A 21,415-nucleotide genomic window follows, 5' to 3' on the forward strand; every position below is an offset into this window, starting at 1 on the left:
TTACATATAGGGCATGTGTTGTGCTTTTTTCCTGCTCCCTCTGCAGGCTCTCCTATTTCTCCCCCTCTATGGCTCCTACTCTTGGGTCAATTAATGATGGAGTCTTGCTTAAAAGGCCACAGCAGAGGTATGTGGCACAGACAGACCCCATCACTTTGGAGACAACAATTGGACCATGATTGGACATATGACCCAAGGAGACAAATTGGTTATTTTTAAGGGATGTACATTAATGATCAAAGAGCAAAACATATCTTTTCTCATCAGAGCGTGACCTGTAAATATCACATAATCTGAAACATCTAGATGTCATTCAATCTGGAGAGATCTTGTTGAAAATGAAGCCAACACAAAAGGAAGCAAAACAGAGAAGATTCCAGGAAGCTGAAGATATCCGCTGAGTCTCTGGATCCAGCTATACCTAAAGTTCATGAGGTCCTAAACTGTTGGGTTATTGAAGCTAAAATATGCCGGCATGGCTCACACTAATTTGCTACTTTCTTCCAAATTGCTCTGATTTTTATTTCACCTCCACGTTGAATAGCTCTTGTGCTTGGCCTCACATCATCTACACTAAACATTTATTGTTGCTGTAGTCAGCAGCTCTATGCAGGTAAAACCTCAGAGCATCTGGAAAGCACAGTTTCACCTCCACCATGAGTCTCTCACTGCTGTGGGTTTCCCTAGCTTTTGGAACCACCAAGCACAAACCTAGAAATATAAGGGATCTTCCATCTCGTGGAGGTGAGCCCTGAGCTGTGGAAGGCTGGGGCTGGTGGATTATCGCTTCCCTTTTCCATCCCACAGTCAATTGAGAGGTATATTCTTCACAGCTCCTGGGAGGGTCCAGCCCCACTTGTCCAGTGGGGGTCAGCGATAGTTCACCTGCTACCGTGGGCCCTCCTTCCTTGGCATTACTTCCCAAAATAAACTACTGGGGTGCACACCTACCTTTCAGGCTCTGCTTTCTGAGAGGGACTCAGACTAATATCACCTCTTATTGGCATTTAAAAGGCCCCATCAGCCCCTTCTTGGAACTCCCTCCTCCCATTACTGCTGGGATATTGTATTTTTTCTGGTTTTGCTTGTTCCTTTCTGACCCCTCCTTCAACACGTCCTTTATGAGCCTCTCGTCCTCCCTAAATGCCAGTGTTGCCCAGGGCTCTGTTCCCAGCCATGTCTTCTACACTCCGGAGCTCGTCCACACCAATGGCTTCGTCAACCACCCACAACAATTCCTAAGTCTTGATTCCAGACACCCAGAAATGAGAGCAGGTAAATGCATTCCTCTGACACTCCGAGGAAAGAGAGGATCAGACTACACCGTTCCTGTTCTGTTTTGCATTAATGTGATGCCCTGCACTGAGTTAGTAACAGACATGGCGGCCAATTCGGTAAATGCATTTTGCTCCTTGTTTACTTGACCCCCACACCTTAAAAGGAGCATATACTTCGTGCAATTTCTGAAAAGCTGTTGGAGTCTGTTCTCCTCTTCTATAAATATTAGTTAAATTTTTTGTTGTTGTTGGGATTAATTTTGATAATGCCATTTGGGAATTGCAAAAAGGAAAGATTTTCTGCCATCAGCCTTAGTGGCGCTCATATTTTCTTGATGAAGGAAGTTGGGAGTTGGTTGGGGGCGGAAGAATGATGTATGTTGAAATCTGTGCGGCTGTACCGCTTGGCCCCAGCTACTTCTTTTGACCCCTGCTGCCTCCCTGAGTCACTAGGCAGGTATTGGTTTTGTTTCTTGATTTATTTGCAAACCCCCTTGATTTATTTACTAAGAATCCTGAAATTCCTGTAAACTATGTATAACATAATAGAACTTAAGTCCAAGACTCTGAATAAACACCTGGAACAGAGCTGTATGGGACTAGAAGAGCTTAACAGAGCCCACAACCCATTTCTCTTCTGTGATCCATGTAGACCTCCGTCCAGCAGCTCTGTTCTCTACCACCTCAACATGTCCCGCTCCGCCTGGATCTACGCCCCAGAGGAAGAATGGACTGAGGGCCAACTGAGCAGCCAGGCATTCAGACGCTAGAAAGGTGTGCATTTATGCATCTTGCCAATGACTTTCTTTCCTGCTCCCAAGATGCTAGTTCCTGAACTCGATCACATTATAACCAACGGCTGTCTGCATAATGCACATTCAAATCATGTTCCCTAATTAATCTATTGTGTTCTACCCCATTTGCATTATCAGCTGTAGGAGCATTGCCTGTAATTGCTTTTTTCCATGGCTAGGGTTATTAGAAACCTGCTTGAGAAAGGTGTCTTGAGTGAGGAGAAGCTGAAACACACTATCGCCTATCCTCTGGCTGTTTAGAAGTTAACAAATTCGGAGTCTCAAGTGAAACTCTCCCTCCAGCCAAAGGTCTGTCTTCTCAGTCCTGAGCAAGTACGCCCAGAGCGGTGGGAAGTTGACAGAGGTTGACTACTAGGATGCTTTAATATTCTTTCCTAGGACCTGGGGTTGAATTTGAAGAGAGAATTTGGTCCTGCCTCATAATAAAGCATTCATCTGGCTCGAAACCCTTTTCCTTGGGGAGCAGGATGAGAACTGGATGTGAAGTGCAGAGGGAGGCAGGAGTTTCTCACCTGCATGCTACTTCACATTCAGCTTCCAACTATTCATCAGAATCACTGCTTAAGTGCCCCTGTCCGTTTCTGGCTCCAGTGGCTTCAGCTCCAGGTAAACAGATCTCAACTTTGAGTCTCCAGATTCACCTGTGTCTCTAGATTTCAGCTCTCCATTGGGTCCAAGAAAAGTTATTGACTTTTCAGTTTGTCCAGTCTTTTCCTTGTTTTAAAGATGGAAAAAACAACTTTCAGGCTCTTCATATGCCACAGCAAAAACTGAAGTCTTGATATACATTTTGATCTTTTTGTCATGTCTGTGCTGGTGACACCTTAGCCTTTTTTTGTCAAGGAAGCCACATTATATTATATGGCTTAGTGTAAAGAAGACTAGATTTATGCTCTAGATTTTTCTACTGTGAAAGCACATCTAGGTCTCCATTTTTACAATGTGAATAATCATCCTGGGAAATGGCTTAATAATACAGAAAATACTAACTGTCTGGGTAGGATTTGGGGTAGCCCACAGTTTCATCATAGACTTAGTGGAAAGTGATAATTGCATTAGCCACTTTTGATAACTGTTTGGCAGCTTATTCTTTATCTCAAAATATGCAGATACCCTATGATGACCCAGTGATCTTACTCCTAGGTGTGTACTCAGCAGAAACAAACAAAAACATGTAAAAGGAAAGGTTCTGAGTAACACTATTTGTAAAAACAATGAACTGGAATCAATCGAAATGTCACTAGAATAGATAAATCAACTCCAGTGCATTCACACAAGGGAATATTATGCAGCAATGACCATTAAGGATAAATCTCACAAACAGAATGTCTGGTGAGAGAATTCAAACAAAAGGGAGTATATTCTGTATAATATCATTTATATGCAGTTTAAGAATGGTCAAAACTAAACTATGGTATTAGAAATCAGGAACATGGTTACCTCAATGTTATGGTGAAGAAATTATTGTTGAAGTGCGCATAACTAGGAGCACGTGAGATGCTAGCAATGCTCTGTTCCTTGAGCTGTTCACATGGAATGGTGACTACATACGGGTTGATGTAGCTGTAGACTTATGATCTATACATTTCTGGCATGTATATTATTCACTAAAAAGTTTAAAGAAACATGGATAGTGAAGCCTTCTTTACCAATCTTGCTTTGGTTCTTGTTAGGTTCCGGTAGCAATATATGTAAAAATTCCTTGAAAAATGCCAATATGGTAATAATCCAATGAATTATCATCACCACCATCATCACCACCTACTTTACATACTATGCAAATACAGTATGACCCCAAGTACTTGTCACCTTTCTAAATCAGAGAAGATTCTAACCTATTTACACTTTTCTAAGAAGAAATGAGAAATCCGAATTCAGTGTCAACTTTCTCAGGACTCAAACGCCTGGATTTTCTCCTTTTACTGCAACACTTTATAGGATCTAAGGGTAATCTACAGCCAGTGTAAGAAGGTGACTGTCAGGATGACCAAGTACAAGTTTCCTCGTTAGAAATACAGTCCTTGCCTACGCTGAGGGCTGTGTCCCGCACGTGTGGCTCGTTACGGCACTTGGGCCAGACGGTATTATCTCTGTGTATTCTCTGCAGCCACCCCCTTTTCTTTACCACATGGAGGCTATCCAGATAACTTCTGGAGTTCACAACAATCTTAACAACATTTCTGATCCTTTGTGCAGAGCTGAACTTGTACCCCCACTTTTAAATGTTCTCTCACCCATGGAACTGTTCTTAAAACGGTTCACCCTTCAGACAAAAAAATGCAAGCCCTTGACAAGAAGGGAGAATGTGTCCTATCAAAACTATAAACAGCAAGAGAGATGGTGCTGGGTTAGAAAATAAACAAAGTGAATGCTCTAAATAGTCATTTTCAGCAGTAAGATAGTATCTTGATGGTTGACCAAGTCTTCCTCCCATCACAGATTCTAAGCACCACGAAGGCAGAAACAGCACTGCATACTGAGAGCATTGCATCCCTGGTGATTAAGACTGATACCTATTAGGTGCTCAGATAAGTGAATGTAATAGCTTATAGCAAGAAGAATGGCACTTGTATGATTAAAACTATCGTGATGACAACTTAAAGGCCATTCCAATGAGCAAACGTTAGAGAAAACTGCCTGATAAAAAGCAATGATTTAAGACAACCCATAGGATGGGAGAAAACGTTTGCAAATCATGTATCTGATAAGGATTTGTATCTAGAAAATATAATTCATAACTACAACCCAATTATAAAAAGATAAATAATCTAATGAGCAGATTTTAACAGATATTTCTGCAAAAAAAATATACAAGTGGCCGATAAGTTTATGAAAAGATGCCCAAGGTTATGAACCATCAGAGAAATGGAAATCGAAACCACAATGAGATATCACGTTATACTCACCAGGAGAGAAAGAGAATAACAAGTGTTGGTGAGGATGTGGAGATCCCGAAACCCTCCTACATTGTTGGGGGAAAGTAAAATGAGGTAGCTGCTTTGGAAAACAGTCTGGCAGTACATTAAAAAGTTACATGATCCAATAATTACACTCTTACGTTTATACACAAGAGAAGTGAAAACTTATGTCCTTACAAAAACTTGTACACAAATGTTCATAAGTAGAATTATTCATAATAGCTAAAAAGTGGAAAAACTCCAGATGCCTCTCAATGGATGAATGTGGTATATCCATATGATGGAATATTATTAAGTTATAAAATTGAAGTACTAACATATACTACAGTGTGGATGAAAATTGAAAACATTATGCTAAGTGAAAGCAGACTCAAAAAACCACCTATTGTATCATTTCATTCATAGGAAACATCCAGAATAAGATAAAAATAAGTAGAAAGTAGATTGGTGTTTGCCTAAGGCCGGGAGTCTGGGAGACCTGGGGGAATTGCTCAGGGGTGTGGGCTTCTTTTTCGGGTAACAAAATGTTGTAAATTGATTGTGGTGACAGATGAACATTCTGAAAACAGTAAAAGTCATTAAATTGTACACTTTACATGAGTGAATTGCATGGTTTATGAATTGTATCTCAATAAAACTGTTACAAATAAATTAAAAGCATGGTGATTTGAGTTGGGAGGAAAAGATACTTTTGAGAATAGAGAAATTAACAGAGGTAGCGAAAAAAAAAATCGATGAAAAGTTTTCATGCGTGTAATTAGCTGTTTTGCCTACAGAGGGCCTCAAATTAATCTTTGACTCCAGGGGTAAGAATCTGAATCCTCCTGAAATTTAAGGCTGATTTCCTCTGCATACATGCAATTGCAAATCGGGAAAGAAAATATGAATAAATCAGGACATGTAAAAATAAGTCATCATAACAAACCCCTTTAGTGCAGATTCTAATTTAATCAACATGCAAAACTAGGACCTCTCAGTCAGAGAAAAACATTGACTTCCCAGGGAAAATCATCTCCTGGCAGGACCACAACAATCACACATCTCTTTTGGCAGAATGTATCTTCTTTCTCCAGGCAGGTGTCTCAAATAGCCCTCAGATGTTCCATTAAGAGCATTTCTTTTATGCATTCCTTTGTAGTTCAGTCATTGTTGCTGATACAATACTAACTGTAGACCTTTTCTTCAAGCCAGACTTCTGCATATTATTAAAGCGTGAGACAAAGAACAACATGTCCACCGTCTGACAATTTCCAGTCATCTCTGCAGGTGTCTCTGCCATTGTTTGTTCTGTTTCTTTCATAAATAAAATGTCTGCAGAGTTATGACAAAGCAGTGTTTCCTGCCTCTTAGCTTAAAGAATATAAAACTCCTAGTGTGTATTAGACAGCTGCAAAAGTTCATCTGATGTTTACCAAAGTGTTTTACACTTTCCGTAGACATCTATGGGGCTTTCCCGCTCTGATGTTAAGGATCTCGTGTTCTTACTATGAAAACCTATGCCACTTAGAGACAAAGGACCATCATTTTGATTGATGTCCAGCAGGAGAGCTTGTTTGGGTCTCTCCATATTCTCATCTGCTTTGCTCCTCTGACCAGGCTGGTATATAAATCTGTCCTGATTTCTTCAAACCTACTCCATCTTATGTATAGATGCATGCAAATTCTGCATGATAATGAGAATGAAGTTGGCAAATTGATGCATTGTGTTATTTACTGCTACTGTCCAAATACAACCTGAAGGTTGAAAAAGACCTAAAATATCATAAAGTCCAACCCCATACTGATGATATTTGAATACCCTCCGCGCAACATATAGGTGAGTTCCTAACCAAAGAGAAGCAGTCAATTCCATCTCTATACAGCTCCCACAGATCTAAAGTGCTTTATAATTAAAATTTTCCTGGATTATCTTAGAGTTATACCCTACATAATCTTGTATCTGACTTATTATTATCTCTCTTAATATTATCTCAAGATTATCCTCACAAAAGTATAGTAAATTAGATATCATTATCTCCATTTAATACACATTGAAAACAAGACTCAAGAAGCTTAATTTTCCAGGCCTGTGCTAGCAGGGAGTGGCTGAGCTAAGATTCCAAAGATTGAGGTTTGCACAAAAGTCCATGCTTTCCCATTTCGTTCCTTTGGGCCCGAAATTTCTTTTTGTCAGGGCTATTACTCAATCCAGGAATTATCGCCCCTTCTTTCAAGTATTTTACACCTGAGATTTTTGGCATTCTACTCAATATTCTCCTCTGAGTGTGTGCTTTTTAAGCCTATTTCTCTTTCTGATGTATGACGTTCAGAAATTACCACCAGAGTGGTCTGATCAGGACAAAGTAGAAGAAAATCATGACCTCACTTAATTATACCCATGGAACACAGAATGCACTTTTTGATTTTTCTGAGATAACTTTGGTAATTAACATTGTATGTTTCATACGGACAACATTACAATTTTCTGAATACACTACAGCGTGCTCACCACCTCGGGTCTAGTTTCTATCTGTCACCACACAGGTGACACCTTTGACCCATTTTACTCTCCCCACACACCACCACCCCTGTGGTAACCATCAGTTTATTCTCTGTATCTATGTGTTTTGTTTGTTCATTTTTTTTTTAATTTTTATATTCCACATTTGAAGCAAAAGCATGCATATTGTCTTTGTCTAACTTATTTCAGTTAGCATAACACCCTCAAGGTCTATTCATGTTGTTGCCAGTAATAAGATTTCATATTTCTTAATGCTGAGTAGAATTTCATTTCTATATATTTATATATAACATATATAAATGCACACATATATAACACATCTTTATCCATTCATCTATCAAAGAGCACTTAGGTTGTTTTCATCTCTTGGCCATTGTAAATAGTGCTGCAATGACCATAAGGGTGCACATATCTTTCTGATATAGCATTTTCATATTTTTCAGATAAATACTCAGAAGCATAATCTCTGGATCACAGATCATATGGTAGCTCTATTCTTGATTCCCTGAGGAATCTCCATACGGTTTTCCATAGTGGCTACACCAATTTACATTCCCACCAACAGTGTATGAGGACTCTCTTTTCTCCACATCCTCTCCAACACTGGCTATTCTCAAAAAGACAAGTAGTAACAATTCTAGCCAGCATAGGTGATATCTCATTTTGGTTTGATTTGAGTTTCCCTAATAATTAATGATGTCGAATATCTTTTCACGTGCCTGTTGGCCATTTGTATGTCTTCTTTGGAAAAATGTTTATTCAGATCTTCCACCCATTTAAAATATTTTTTTTATTTTGTGGGGGGAGGTAATTAGGTTTATTTATCTGTTTTTTTTTTAAATGGAGATATTGGAGATTGAACCCAGGACATTATGCATGCTAAGCATGTGCTCTACCACTGAGCTATACCCTCCCCTTTCCTCTGCCCATTTTTTCATCAGGTTTTTTTGTTGTTGTTGAGTTGTATGAACTTTTATATAGTTTGAATATGAATGAATATTAATAAGTCTTATGTCTTCTTGGTTGCTTTCTTTATCATTATTTAATGTCCATCTTTGTCTCCTGTTACACTGTTTTGGCTTGAAGTTCTATCTTGTTTCATACGAGTATGGCTACACCCACTTTCTGACTGCCGTCTCCCTGGAGTATTGTCTTCCGTCCCTTCAGCTTGGAATCAGCGCTTGTCCTTAGGACTGAGAGGCGTCTGCTTGAGGCAGCATACAGTTGGGTCTTGGTATCCAACTCATCCAGCTACTCTGTGTCTTTTGATTGGCGAATTCAGTCCATTTACGTGTGAGATGATTATTGATTGATGAGGACATAATGCTGCCATTTTATCTTTTGTTTTCTCTCTCTCTTTCTCTCTCACACACACACAGAAGGTGTAAGAAAATTCTGAAATTTCAATAGCAAAAAATTATCTTTTCATGTTTGATTCTTTGCTCCATGAGGGACAGCACTAAAACTTAGTATTTTTTTCCCCCTGTGAACCTACTTTACAAAACACCTCTAGATTTTAGTATTTAAAACTGCAGATCATGAGGGCATATGTAAGGGATATTTAAAGTTATATATTATAGAAGATTTTTTCCCTAGAGGGTTGCTGCAAAGGTAGTTTAGCCCATTAGTGACTGCCCAGATATCCCTGGGGGATTGTAGTTGAGAATTATAACACAAATGGTTCCCATAACTTGGAATGAATTATTTTGAATATTTAAAGGTAACTCCTCACTACAGATGCTTTATGGTATAATGAGACCTTAACTCTACCTGATTAAATGCAGTGGTAAATTAACATTACTGAAAAGTACTAGAGTGACATGAATTATTTTCCAAATGGGCACAATGGCAAGAATTTCTATTTGATTATGGCTACAAAAAAAAAAAAAAGAGTACGAATGACAGGTCAGCAAGCTCTCCCACGAGACTGCACTATCTTGGGAGCTATTGACAAATCCCCAAGGTGATGGATAAAATTCACTGGGACAGAACGTAACGATGCATAAATGCAGAAAATGGTGACTCACTGCTGTATCTTTGACTTTTAAAGATTCAAGAAACAATGCTGAGTAGCACATAACAGAGAAATGAAGAGCTTGCATCATGGTTTGTACCACATAAGAGTCCTCCCTTAGCTATAGGGGATACATTCTAAGACCCCGCATGGATGCCTGAAACGAAGGATAATGTTGAACTCTAAATATACTATGTTTTTTCCCATACTTACATACTTATGATAGAGTTTAATTAATAAATTAGGCACAGTCAGAGATTAACAATAACTAATAACAGAATAATTTTAACAGCATACTGTAATAAAAGTTATCTTAGGTCACAGTAACCTCAGCATATGATTTTTTTCTTTGCTTTATAAGTGGAACACTTTCACCTTTTTCACTGAAAGGAAGCACTTCATGGCTTCTCTGTGGCATATCTGAATTGCCAGCATCACTGCTCTTGAGCTTTGGGGCTGTTGTTAAGTACAATAGGGTTACTTGAACACAAGCACTGTGAACACACAACAGTCGATCTGATAACCGAGATGACTGCTAAGTGACTAACCAATGGGAAATGGTGGACAAAGGGATGGCTTCCATCCAGGGTGGGATGGTGCGAGATTTCATCAGGCTACTCTCAACAGCATATTTAAAATGCATGAATTATTTATTTCTGGAAATTTCCATTTAATATTTTTGGATGGTGGTTGATTGTAGGTAAATGAACCATGGAAGCAAAACCTTGGATAAGGGGGTACTATTTATTACCTTCTATTTTTTCTTAGTTTCTCTGTGTGTTTGTCTTGAGTTCGCAGCTAGATTTCAAGCACACTAAGGGCCACGTCATAGGAGCATAACGTGTCATACTAGGACTTACACTGGGCACAGCCTTACATGTTTATGGAAATTAAGTCAGTTACTTTTCACGATTACCTCATCAAGTAGGTTTGGCTACTGCCCCATTTTACTAGATGAGGAAACTAGAGAAACAAGGGAATAAGTAAGACCTGTCCAGGATCACACACAGTTCAATAGCACGGCTAGAACTTGGACCCAGACATTCTGACTCTAGAGGCCATGACCCTCACCACCATGCAAGACCGTTTCCTGTCCTCCTGTGTCCCTTCCCACTCCACTCTCAGCCACATGCTGGGCAAAGAGGATTTCTTGAATATGTTCTTCTTGAATGAAATTCTTGCCAACAAAGAAAAATCCCTGTTTTCTCTGATTTTCTTGTAATTCCCTCCATCTCAACCTCAAAGCCTCCTATTAGACACAAGTACTCACGCTTCCCAAACTCATGCTCGTCGGAAATGCCAATTAAGTCTCACATGTGATGCCTGGAGAGTTGTGTTCAGAAGGATACTTTGGCTGCATCCTGGCTCAGCAAACAATCGTACTTTAACCGACTTGCACTCTCTGCCATGGGTATAGGATCAAGGAATTGTCATATATATATACACCAGGGTTATGCAGTAAAATCCTGTCTGCCTCCCCTTCTCAATGCCCCGAGCCCAATCTTCCTCCTATGCTATACTTTCTTCTATAACACAATACATAGGAAATTGCAGTGCAGTTTAGTAGGATAAATGCAGCTTTAGAATGACCAGATCTAGGGTTAAATTCTGTCTTTATAGTGGTATATATATTTTTAAAAAATAACATTTTTAAAAGCCCTCAGTTCTCTATCTGAATAATGTGTAGCACTTATAATGAATTAATATAAGAAGGCAGGGGACAGGGAGCTTCTTCTGCAAAGGCTAAACAGTATGTATTTTAGGTTCTGTGGGCCAGAGTTAGCTGATGCCTGAAATAAGGAAATAAGAAAGCAAATCCTAAGCAGTCAAGAATGGTAATTTTCTTCAGTGCTTACAGATTTGGTTTTCTATTATAAGACATTGAAATAGTCAAATTATTTCATTTTAAAATGTGGACATGGCTTGGTAATCTATAATTATTATTAATGCCTCAATATAAATATGTCAGTCATACTTAAGAATAACAAATCCCACAGCAGGTAGATTAAAATATCTTGATTGTGTAATTCATCAGCAATGTTTTCTTACAACCCCATATGTACCAATGCAGATTTATAAATTATATACAACTCCATGATTGCATTTTGTACCTTATAAAACATACACAAAATAGAAATTACTTAAGAATAAGTGAAGATTCACAGAAGCACTTGTGTTACCTTCCCACCTCCCCTGGAAGACTAGGGACCACCGGGGAGGAGAATGAACACTTTGTGCTGTTAGTTGGTCAGGGGTTTTGGGTATCCAGTCCTCTCAATGAGTCTGTACAAAAGGTATTATCAAATTATTACCCTATTTTACTACTGAAAGCATCAAAGAGTAAATAACTCCTAATTCTACAGATAGCAATTAGAATACAACTCTATATAAATCCTAAAACCTTGTATTTCTTTTACAAGATAATAAAACCTGTGCTTCTTTGACAAGATAATAGGAGAAAAACAAACTGAAGCATCACGTAGAGGGGCCATGTCTGGAGGGAACATCAAAGGAATGACCTTCCAGGGGCAGGTCCATCATAGGGGAAGTCTGAGTTCTGTAAAGCTCATGCTGGGAAGGACTTGGGTGGTGGTGTGTTGGTAAATATTAAACTACCACCCCCCTGGGGGAAATGAGGGACCCCCGACTCGTAGCATTTGTCAGTTACCGAGATGTGCACCATAGGCCCCGTGACCCCCAAGGGGCTGGCTCTACCGCCACTGAATTTGGGACAGGCCATCTGGGTCCAAGGATGAAAGAGGACCAGATCTGAGGGAGGTGTTCAAACAGTAAGACCACCTTTGCTTTGCTTACTCCCAAGTAACAGAGTTGCCACTTAGACGTGGGGCTTCTCCCCTCCCTAAGGATGGGGCACCAAAAGTCCAAGGAAGGAAGGGAAAACAGGGTGTCAGGCGTTCCTTAACTCTATTTACTTGAGATGAGAAAAGGCTGTTTGAATGGTCGTATTTCATGACCTCAAAACAGCATTGGGTCCGCTGTACATTACATAATTGATGGTTTCTCCTAGTTATTTCTCCCGGTGATTCTAATTTTTCACTGCACATGAAAGAAAATAAGAGAAAGATTAATTCTCATCTTATGCATCCCAATGGATTTTTTCAATGCCATTGTTTCCGTACAAAGAAATATACACCAGGTACTTCATGCAATGTATCTTCTTGGAATTACCGTATTTACCATAGCCCAATACCATTAACACCAACCTGTAAAAAAGCAAGTGCTCAAATAACCTCAACATCTAGCCAACGTGGCCAGTCACTTCCAGAAAAAGCCAGAAACAAGTTAAAGCAACTTCCTTTTATTGTTCCTTTATTGTTGCATCATTGCGGAGGTGCACTTAAATGTTCATGTAACAAATGAAGTTGTTGAATGCCATGTGCCAGGACAGCCCGCCCCAATGGAGAGTCTGCAAATCGGTCATGGGATTTATCTTCACCCCATCCAGATACGGGATCGCACCCTGTTTCACGTCTAAGAGCTACTCAAATCTCGCACTACCAGCTCCAGGCCCTTGGGAGATAAAAACAACATACTCCATTGAAATGCAAAGGAAAACACATCTCCTGGTTTTTCCAAATCCTTTGCAAGGGGCCGATGAAGCAGAAAATCACGGAGGTATAACTGACACCTCTACCAGTCTGCTGGTATCACACCTCCCTGCTCTTAATAATCCCTTGCATTTGTAAAGAGGTGGATGATTTCCAAAGTACTTTTGAAATGAATCTCTAATATGGAATCTCAGAGTTGGAAGTTGTCTCAAAGCCATGCCACCCAAATGCTGCCGGGCCTTGAGTGCCAATGACATCACTCTGCCTGCAGGTCTCACTATAATCATGTGTGGTGGGAAGGACCCGGGCTGCTGTCTCCATTTCACAGGTGAAGAAACAAGGCCCCGTGGACAGCCAGTGGCAGAGCCTAGAGGGGAGGCCAGGTCTCTGGGTTCCTGGGCAGGACTGGCCCTTCTCGCAAATCCCAGATCACCATGTAGACAGAAGAGTCATTGACCTGGATCCTTCCCCACCCTTATGAAAATGCCCAGGGCCTCCCAGTCTTCCAGCAGCAGAGTGAGGAATCCCCAAACAGGGCTGTCTCTGCACTTGGCACTTAGGAAGCCCTCAGTGAACGCAAGCCACCTCCCCAGACAAACCTCCAGAGCATGAGATCGGCCATGTCCAGCCTCAAGGTCAGGGGAAGTCGTGACGGAAACCATGCAGCTTAAATCTCCTTCCAATGACTGGCAAATAAGTGTTTTTCTAACTCCAGTATTAGTATCATCATTGAAATAAAATGTGTCGCCTTCACGTGTCGCCTTGTGCAAAGACAGATCGGCTGCCCTCAAGGAGGAAAAAGAAGAAGTGGACGAGCAAGGATGAAGAGGAACGTCAGGTGAGGTTTAGCAGCTTTCTCTCCCCTCTGCCAATAACCAAAAGCTATTTTGTGTGGTTCCTCGATTCTAATCATATATTTCTTGCCTTTCTCACTGAGTTCCCAGAGGGGAGACTTCCTATTGTTGACATTTAATAATGTCAAACAATAATCGACGGCTCATTAGGCCGGAGGAGGCCAGGGGACGTGTTCAGCGTCGCCTGCCTCTGGGTAGGGTCCCGTTTAAACCACTTTACGGAGGAGGAGGCGCTATGCTATTTTTAAAGGCTGTTGTGAGAAAGAAAATCCACAGCCTCTGCTCCAAACATGAGTAAAAGATGATGAAGTCCTGATAATGCTGCTTCGTGTGCAGGCTGGGAAGGCTGAGGACGGGGGGTCTCAGAACATGAGCTTGACCTTGAAAGAGGGTAAGACTCAGAGAAGCTGAGAGGAGGCAGGGGTGCCTCTGTGTCCGCCCTGGGGGAGGAAAATGGACATTTTGCTCAGGGACTTGCAAGTGGATTCCATAAGTTACTCCTTGGGTTTTGTTTTCTCCAGGTGCAAATAGTTCTTTTGCTACAGAGGACAAGGTGGAAATACAATTTTCCCCATGTGCAGGGGGGAAGCATATTCCCCAAGGAAGTCCTCTGTCTTCCCCCCATTCAAAGCTTTACCAAGCGGTATTCACACACGCTAACCGACACACTGCGGTAAATCCCCGTATCCCTGCCCGCACCAGGAAGGCTTGGCCACGGCCAGCCACACAGCTCTCTATTATCTGCACATCCACAAGCTAGCTCTCTATTATCTGTACAACCTGCATCTTCAGTGGTAGCAAGTCACGCTGGACCCAGACACTTAGGGAACTGGGGGCCGGTGTTGGTATTTAGAAGCAGAGCGTCTGATAAACTGAATTTTCCACTCAACTCAGAGTTAACAAAGTTCGATGCTTGACAGTGAAAATCTTTTAAGTAATGATTAAGTCCACTCTTCCATCCCAAAGGACAGGCTAGGGAAAGGAACTGAACCCTTTCTTGGTGGTCTAGGAAGCCACAGGTCCTTACATTTATCATTCATTTGAGCATCAAGTCTCATCACCTCACACTGCAGATGGATAAAGAGAAATGACAGGAAACTGGACAGATATAGAACTGAGTCTATGACAATCTCAAGAAACCCAGAGAGACTATTGCTTTTCCCTGTTCTCTTCTTTTTTTAAATCTAAATTTATGCTACCGATTTATTTTCATGTAACACGTCTCATTGCCGTGAAAGGCAGTTAAAGAGAAAAAAATAGTTAATTATGATCTTTAGAAGCTGGAGTGTGGTTAATCAAGACTTTACTGTATTTTACAATCTCCTCAAAAGTCAAGACCTCTACGTTGTTTTCTGTCTCCACCCACAGCCCATGGCGTGCCTAGTAGCTGGGAAGAGATGTCTCTTATTATAGCAATGCTACATTTATCTGATGTGTATGAGGATAAGTTATTTTTTTCAGCAAGTGAAACACCAACACTTCTTCAAGTTGCAATGATTTTGACTAACATTGTTTCAAATGCATCCTCGAATTGCCTGCCCTGTAGAACAAGCTTCACTTATGCTATAAAATCATGATGCTTTAAAGAGGCTCCATTGGTAGGTTGGGTAAGCCCCTCTAACCCCTCTTAGCCACTTAAAATATGCTATTTTACTGCAAAATGAAAAAATAAAAGATATCCAAGATTACCTGAATTAAATACAAGAGTAAACAGTTCTTTAAAAAGGACTTGAAAAGATCACATATGAATATGATGACCATGTATTTAATGTCCAACATATTTTATCTCTGGGCTCACAGTTATATTGTATAAATGTATATTTGTGCCAACAAGTTTCTTCTTTGAATCCAGTCTGGCTCTTGACAGTATTCCAGATAGTTGGTTTATTTATCCATTCATCTGCTCTAAGGTAAGATGCCTTTTAGCTAAGCCCTTTCTATGTGTAAAGCTTTGTGCTAGGCATTGGAAGTCTGTCAAATGGAAAACACACACACATACACACACACACACACACACACAGAGAAATAGATCGTAGTAGTTCAGGCTGCCAGAGTCACTTAAGGGCTTTGATTCACCCTCCCCAACAGATCGGTTAGCCCAAACGTTGGCATTGACCATGGGCTACAACAAGAATTCGAAGGAGAGGGTTATTAGCTGAAGAAAATGTAACAGCAGCACCAGAGCTGGGAGACACAATATTTGGGGGTGGGGAGGGGGGCCACCTGAATTCTTTCATTCTTGGGGGTTCACACGGTCTTGTCAGGCATCGAACATCAAAGTCTTTGAGACAGAGGTCAGGAATTGAGCGTTTCAAGCCTCATTAAAGAGTGTGACAATTATAGGAAGAGAAAGAAATGTACTGAACAGAAAATAGGCCAGAACACTTATCCCCAGATACAAATGACTATGCAGTTACCTCGAGGTGTTAAAACATAACTGTCATCTGGGGGAAAAGACCCTGTCACGGAGAGGCGGCCTGCACAGTGAGCCTGGTCGATTTTGCAGAGAGCAGAATGTGGAAGGAAGCTGGAGAAGAAGGTTTCGTTAAGAGCCAGGATTCACTCTGCTGAGGGCTCTCTGGCATGGGCTTGGCGGTCTGATGATCAGCTCTTCTGAAAGCGCGGCTGGCCAGCCCCTCCTCTGGAAGCGCACCCTCTGTGCCGCTGCCTCGGGCAGCCCGGAGCTCAGTCCCAGCCAGATGCCACGAGGGCCGCGAGATCCAGAGGTAACCGAGGGGCTCTCTGACGCTTCTGTGAATGGCAGCCTGGTCTCATCTGCCTGACTGTGGTCACTTTGAATCAATCCCTTAACATTTTGGCTGGAAAAAGATTCTAGACAACAGCTTCCAGTGTTGCTCTGGTTGCAGCCAAGGGGGCTCCTCTGCCTACCCCAACATGCTGGGGAAACGGGGACGAGACGAGGAGTCTGGTGGCCACAGCAGGTTCTGATTCTCACCCTTGGTGATTTTTCTCTCAGCTCAGATTCTGGAGGTGGGGTGCTTGCTTCTGCCACCGGCGCTCAGAGAGCCAGCGAGCTCACGGTTCCCTCTGCACAAACACGGACCACTGCACAGAGAACCCCCTTTCCCTTTGTTCAGCTGATGCAGGCCTGGAGATTTCAAAGGGAATCTTTTCTATAAAATGGGAAAGAAAATGAACCTGGAAGAATGAAATACCCACAGAAGCAGAGATAAGTGAGTTCTATAGAACTCAAGTCCCAGTCATATCACCCACCAGAATAATGAAGGGAACTTAAATACATATTCCCAGACTCCTACACCAACTCATAAATGAAACTTTCAAGGGATAAGGCCTATGAATCAGCATGAAAATCCTCAGATGATGCTTCCTCAGCCAGCACTATCTTTGGACCAAAATTGGGAACCCCTGCTCTAGTTTCCTAATCTTATCCAACTTACTCTAGCGTAATCATCACTGATAAAATTTTGTTTTATAGCAGCTGACAGCATCCACACCCTCATTACAAAGTGATGCATGAAACTGTAGATATGTTATTACAAGCCAAGTCCCTTTTTGGGTAAATAATAAAATGTACCCTATCTCAAAAGCATATATTGATATTCTTCCCATGAATAATGTCATAAAAAGTGATAGAATCTTAACACTGGAAAGATTTTATAGATCAAACTTTTATGTAGTGAAGGAATTTGTCATTGAGCATTCTTAGGCACCTGGCCTCAATATGACTATTTCAAGTATTCCTAAGCTTTGCAATTTCAAACGTTTCTCTATCCATCTTGATAGCTCAACCTGATGACCTGTTCTTTGTTATACTGAGCCCGTATATCTCTTAAAACTTTCTCATATTGGTCTTGTTTTTGCCCTCTTCTGTAACCCAGAACAAGCTGACAACTTTATGACAACTTCTCAAATACCTGAAGACCACAGGTATGTTGAAATGTATCTTTTTAATCATCCCTTTTCCCCATAACCTTTTACACAAACTACTATCAAGCCATCCCTTACTCATCTGGAATTACTTCTGGCCTGAACACGGAACTTTCCAGGTATTTTGATTCTTAGGGATAATCTGCATTTAGGTGTATTATCTTAGGTAGTCAGCCTATGATGACTGTGCAACCCTGAGATCTCAGGGGCTTATATAGTTTTTTTTTACAAAGATTCTTTTTTGTCCTTTTGTATGTATTTTCTTTAAGTCTGACTCTATAAATACATGTTTCTGAACACCATGTTTTTTTAATTGAAGTACAGTCAATTATCATGTGTCAACTTCTGGTGTACAGCACAGTGTCCCAGTCATGCATATATATACATATATATTCATTTTCCTATTTTTTTAAATTAAAGGTTATTACAAGATATTGAACATAGTTCCCTGTACTATGCAGAAGAAACTTTCAAAAAATCTATTTTTATATATAGTGGCTAACATTTGTAAATCTCAAACTCCCAAATTTATCCTTTCCCACCCCCTTTCCCCAGTAACCATAAGATTGTTTACTATGTCTGGAGTCTCTTTCTGTCTTGTAGATGAGTTCATTAGTGTCCCTTTTTTTTTAGATTCCACGTATAAGTGATAACATATGGTATTTTTCTTACTCTTTCTGGCTTACTTCACTTAGAAGGACGATCTCTAGGTCCATCCTTGTTGCTGCAAATGACTTTATTTTATTCTTTTTTATGGGTGAGTAGTATTCCATTGTATAAATATACCACAATTTCTTTATCCAGTCATCTGTCAATGGACATTTAGGTTGTTTCCATGTCTTGGCTACTGTATATTGTTCTGCTATGAACATTAGGGTGCAGCATGTATCTTTTTGAATTAGGGTTCCCTCCAGATATATAAGCTGAAGTGGGATTGCTGGATCATATGATAGGTCTATTTTTAGTTTTTTAAGAACTCTCCATACTGTTTTCCATAGAGGCTGCACCAAATTACATTTCTACTAATAGTTTCTTTTTCCTCTCCTACTTTTAATCCACTAAAATTTCAAGACAGTGTGACAAAACTTCTCTTTCTTTAGGTAATTGCCATAGCCTTCCCATTTTATAAGGCCCTAATGACTCCACACAACTTGAATTGTATTTGTTGTCATTTTTTTCCATATGGATAATGGGTATTTTGGGGATATTGTATAGAAGAGGTTATCATGTTGGGAGAGGATTGGAGAACACTTCTAAATCTAAAATTCTCATTAATGCATTCAGGAAGATAAGAGGGAATTGAAATTAAGCTTCTCCCCAAGCAGTTGGTGAAAGCCATTCTTTTTCTCCTGAATTTTGGGACCTTTGCCCATCTGTTTTCTGGCACCTATTCCACTTGCCATGATTTCTGAAAGATTATCAGTAGGGTATATACAAACCAATATGATTTTTATAGTAGAAACTATCTTTCCCTCCTAGGTAAAACAACAAGCTTTCATTTCCTTTACCTAAATGCTACCAAAGGAAAGAAGCTATTTAATTATTTGTCTTTTAAAACGTGTTTTTTATTGCATTTGCAAAGGTTTCCAAGGAACACATCTAGTGCTTAATTGCTTGTAGCTGGGGAATACAATTATTCTTCTAGAGTCTCCCAAATATTTATTGTGATTGCCTCCACTGAGGTTTCAGGCACATACTACAAAGACTGAAACAAATTGAGCCCAAACCCCAAAGCTATTAAATGATGGCAGATCCGCATTGAAACACAAGGGTAATGTCAAGCCTTTGACACTGGGGGGAGGAAGGGTGGTTAATGCGTTTTTTTCTGTGCTGCAAGAAAAACCTGATTGACAGAATTCATTCTTTGCCACATAATTATCTACTTCTTTGTTGACCCATCTGGTCCCCTTAAACCATGTGCTAATACTGTCATAAAACAATCAGATTAAATGGGTCTTCTGGTGATCAATGGTTAATATGGTTTCATGCAAATTATTCTTAGACTGTGAAGCCTTTCCTGTTAAAAGGATAAACATGGGACTTTTCCCAATATTTCGGTGTGTGGACTAGAGATCATAAAGTCTTTTGGCATCTTTTTGACAGGCATCTTTTTTTTTTTTACAGGGCAATCTTTAAACTTAAAAGCTCCTGGGTAACTTCTTGCTTGTATCTGACATCCATTATAGATATAAAATGGTCCATCACGAGCTGTTTTTTACCACCTGATCTCTACATAAAGCCACACAGAAGCTCTTATTATTAGACTAAAAATCTTATCAAGAGGAAATAAATTAAGGAATTCTAAAAGAAGCCAATGGCCATGGTTGTTAAAGAAAGGGAAGAGAGATCAAACCCCAGCGATTTTAGAGTTCCAGAATTCAGCAGAAAAAGGGCCCTGGAGTTGCCAGAGAGACAGCACTTTCCCAGAGGAACTCCAGCTCTTCTATCTCCTCCACGGCTCTTGATTTCCAGTCTCGGTACCCTGATTCAGAACCTCATTACCCTGCAGCACTGACTCCTCTTCCTACAGCACAGAGCTGATCACGTTGCTCTCCTACCTCAGCTTCTTTGATCATTTCCCATTACCTATAAAGTTCCCAATTCTAAGGAAGGCATGAGCATCTTCCATGTTCTCATCCCTACCTACCCCTGGCTTGTCTACTTAATGCATTCTTCATACACCCTAAAACACTCTCCTGGATCATGACAGGCTTGTTCATATCTCTGTCTCTTTACCATGAATGTTTTCCTCTCTCCAGTTCTCTTCCTCACGGTTTCTTTTGTTAAATCCTATTTAACCACACTTTGGAGAACAGCTTGACATTACCAAGTAAAGTGAATTATGTGCATACCTTCCGACCCAACAGTTTCATCCTCAAATAGTCACTCAAGAAAAATGTGTACACTTGTCAACCCAGAAGTATGTAAAAATATTCATAGCATCATTATTTGCAAGTGCCAAATACTAGTGGAAAGAATTAATTTTCACCAACAGGAAAGTGGATAAACTGGCATATACATGGAATGGAACACCATAAAGCAAGGACAAGTAATGAAAAGTTACAATATGCAACAACGCTGACTGTGCTGAGAAACAAAATGTCCAGTAAAAGAACCCAACATTAAAGAATACCCACTGTGTGATTCTATTTATATCAAGTGCAAGTACAGATAAAACGAGTCTGTGGTGTCACATGTCGGAACAGTGGTTACTTTTAGGGAAAGAGGAGGGATAGTGATTGTGGGGAGGTGTGACGGCTGCTGGGTGCTTGAAATATTTGACTTCAGAATAACTCATCCACCTGTACACTTGAGGTTCGTATACATTTCTGTATATAGGTTATTCATCATAAAAAGTTTTTTTAAATTCCTTTTTATTTTTCAAAGTAAAAGTCAATTACTGCCTTTTCCATAAAACCTCTGCTAATCTCTCCTGTTCAGAATAGTTTCCCTCTTTCTCTGTGTCTCCTATGGGCCTGATTTTTCTCTCAAGGCATTGAATTAACATGCCTTGAATTTTAGGCATGATGATTACATATGACATGGGTTAAGTAATTTT

The 21,415-nt window shown here is 40.3% G+C and overlaps 1 pseudogene; it reads left to right on the plus strand.

The window, feature by feature from the left end:
* LOC116286090 (uncharacterized) overlaps window positions 1-16,896 on the plus strand; it is a 76,947-nt pseudogene extending 60,051 nt beyond the window's left edge.
* The last annotated feature ends 4,519 nt before the right edge of the window (window positions 16,897-21,415 follow it).

Source organism: Vicugna pacos, chromosome 30 (genome assembly GCF_048564905.1).
Source record: "Vicugna pacos chromosome 30, VicPac4, whole genome shotgun sequence".
NCBI lineage: Eukaryota > Metazoa > Chordata > Mammalia > Artiodactyla > Camelidae > Vicugna > Vicugna pacos.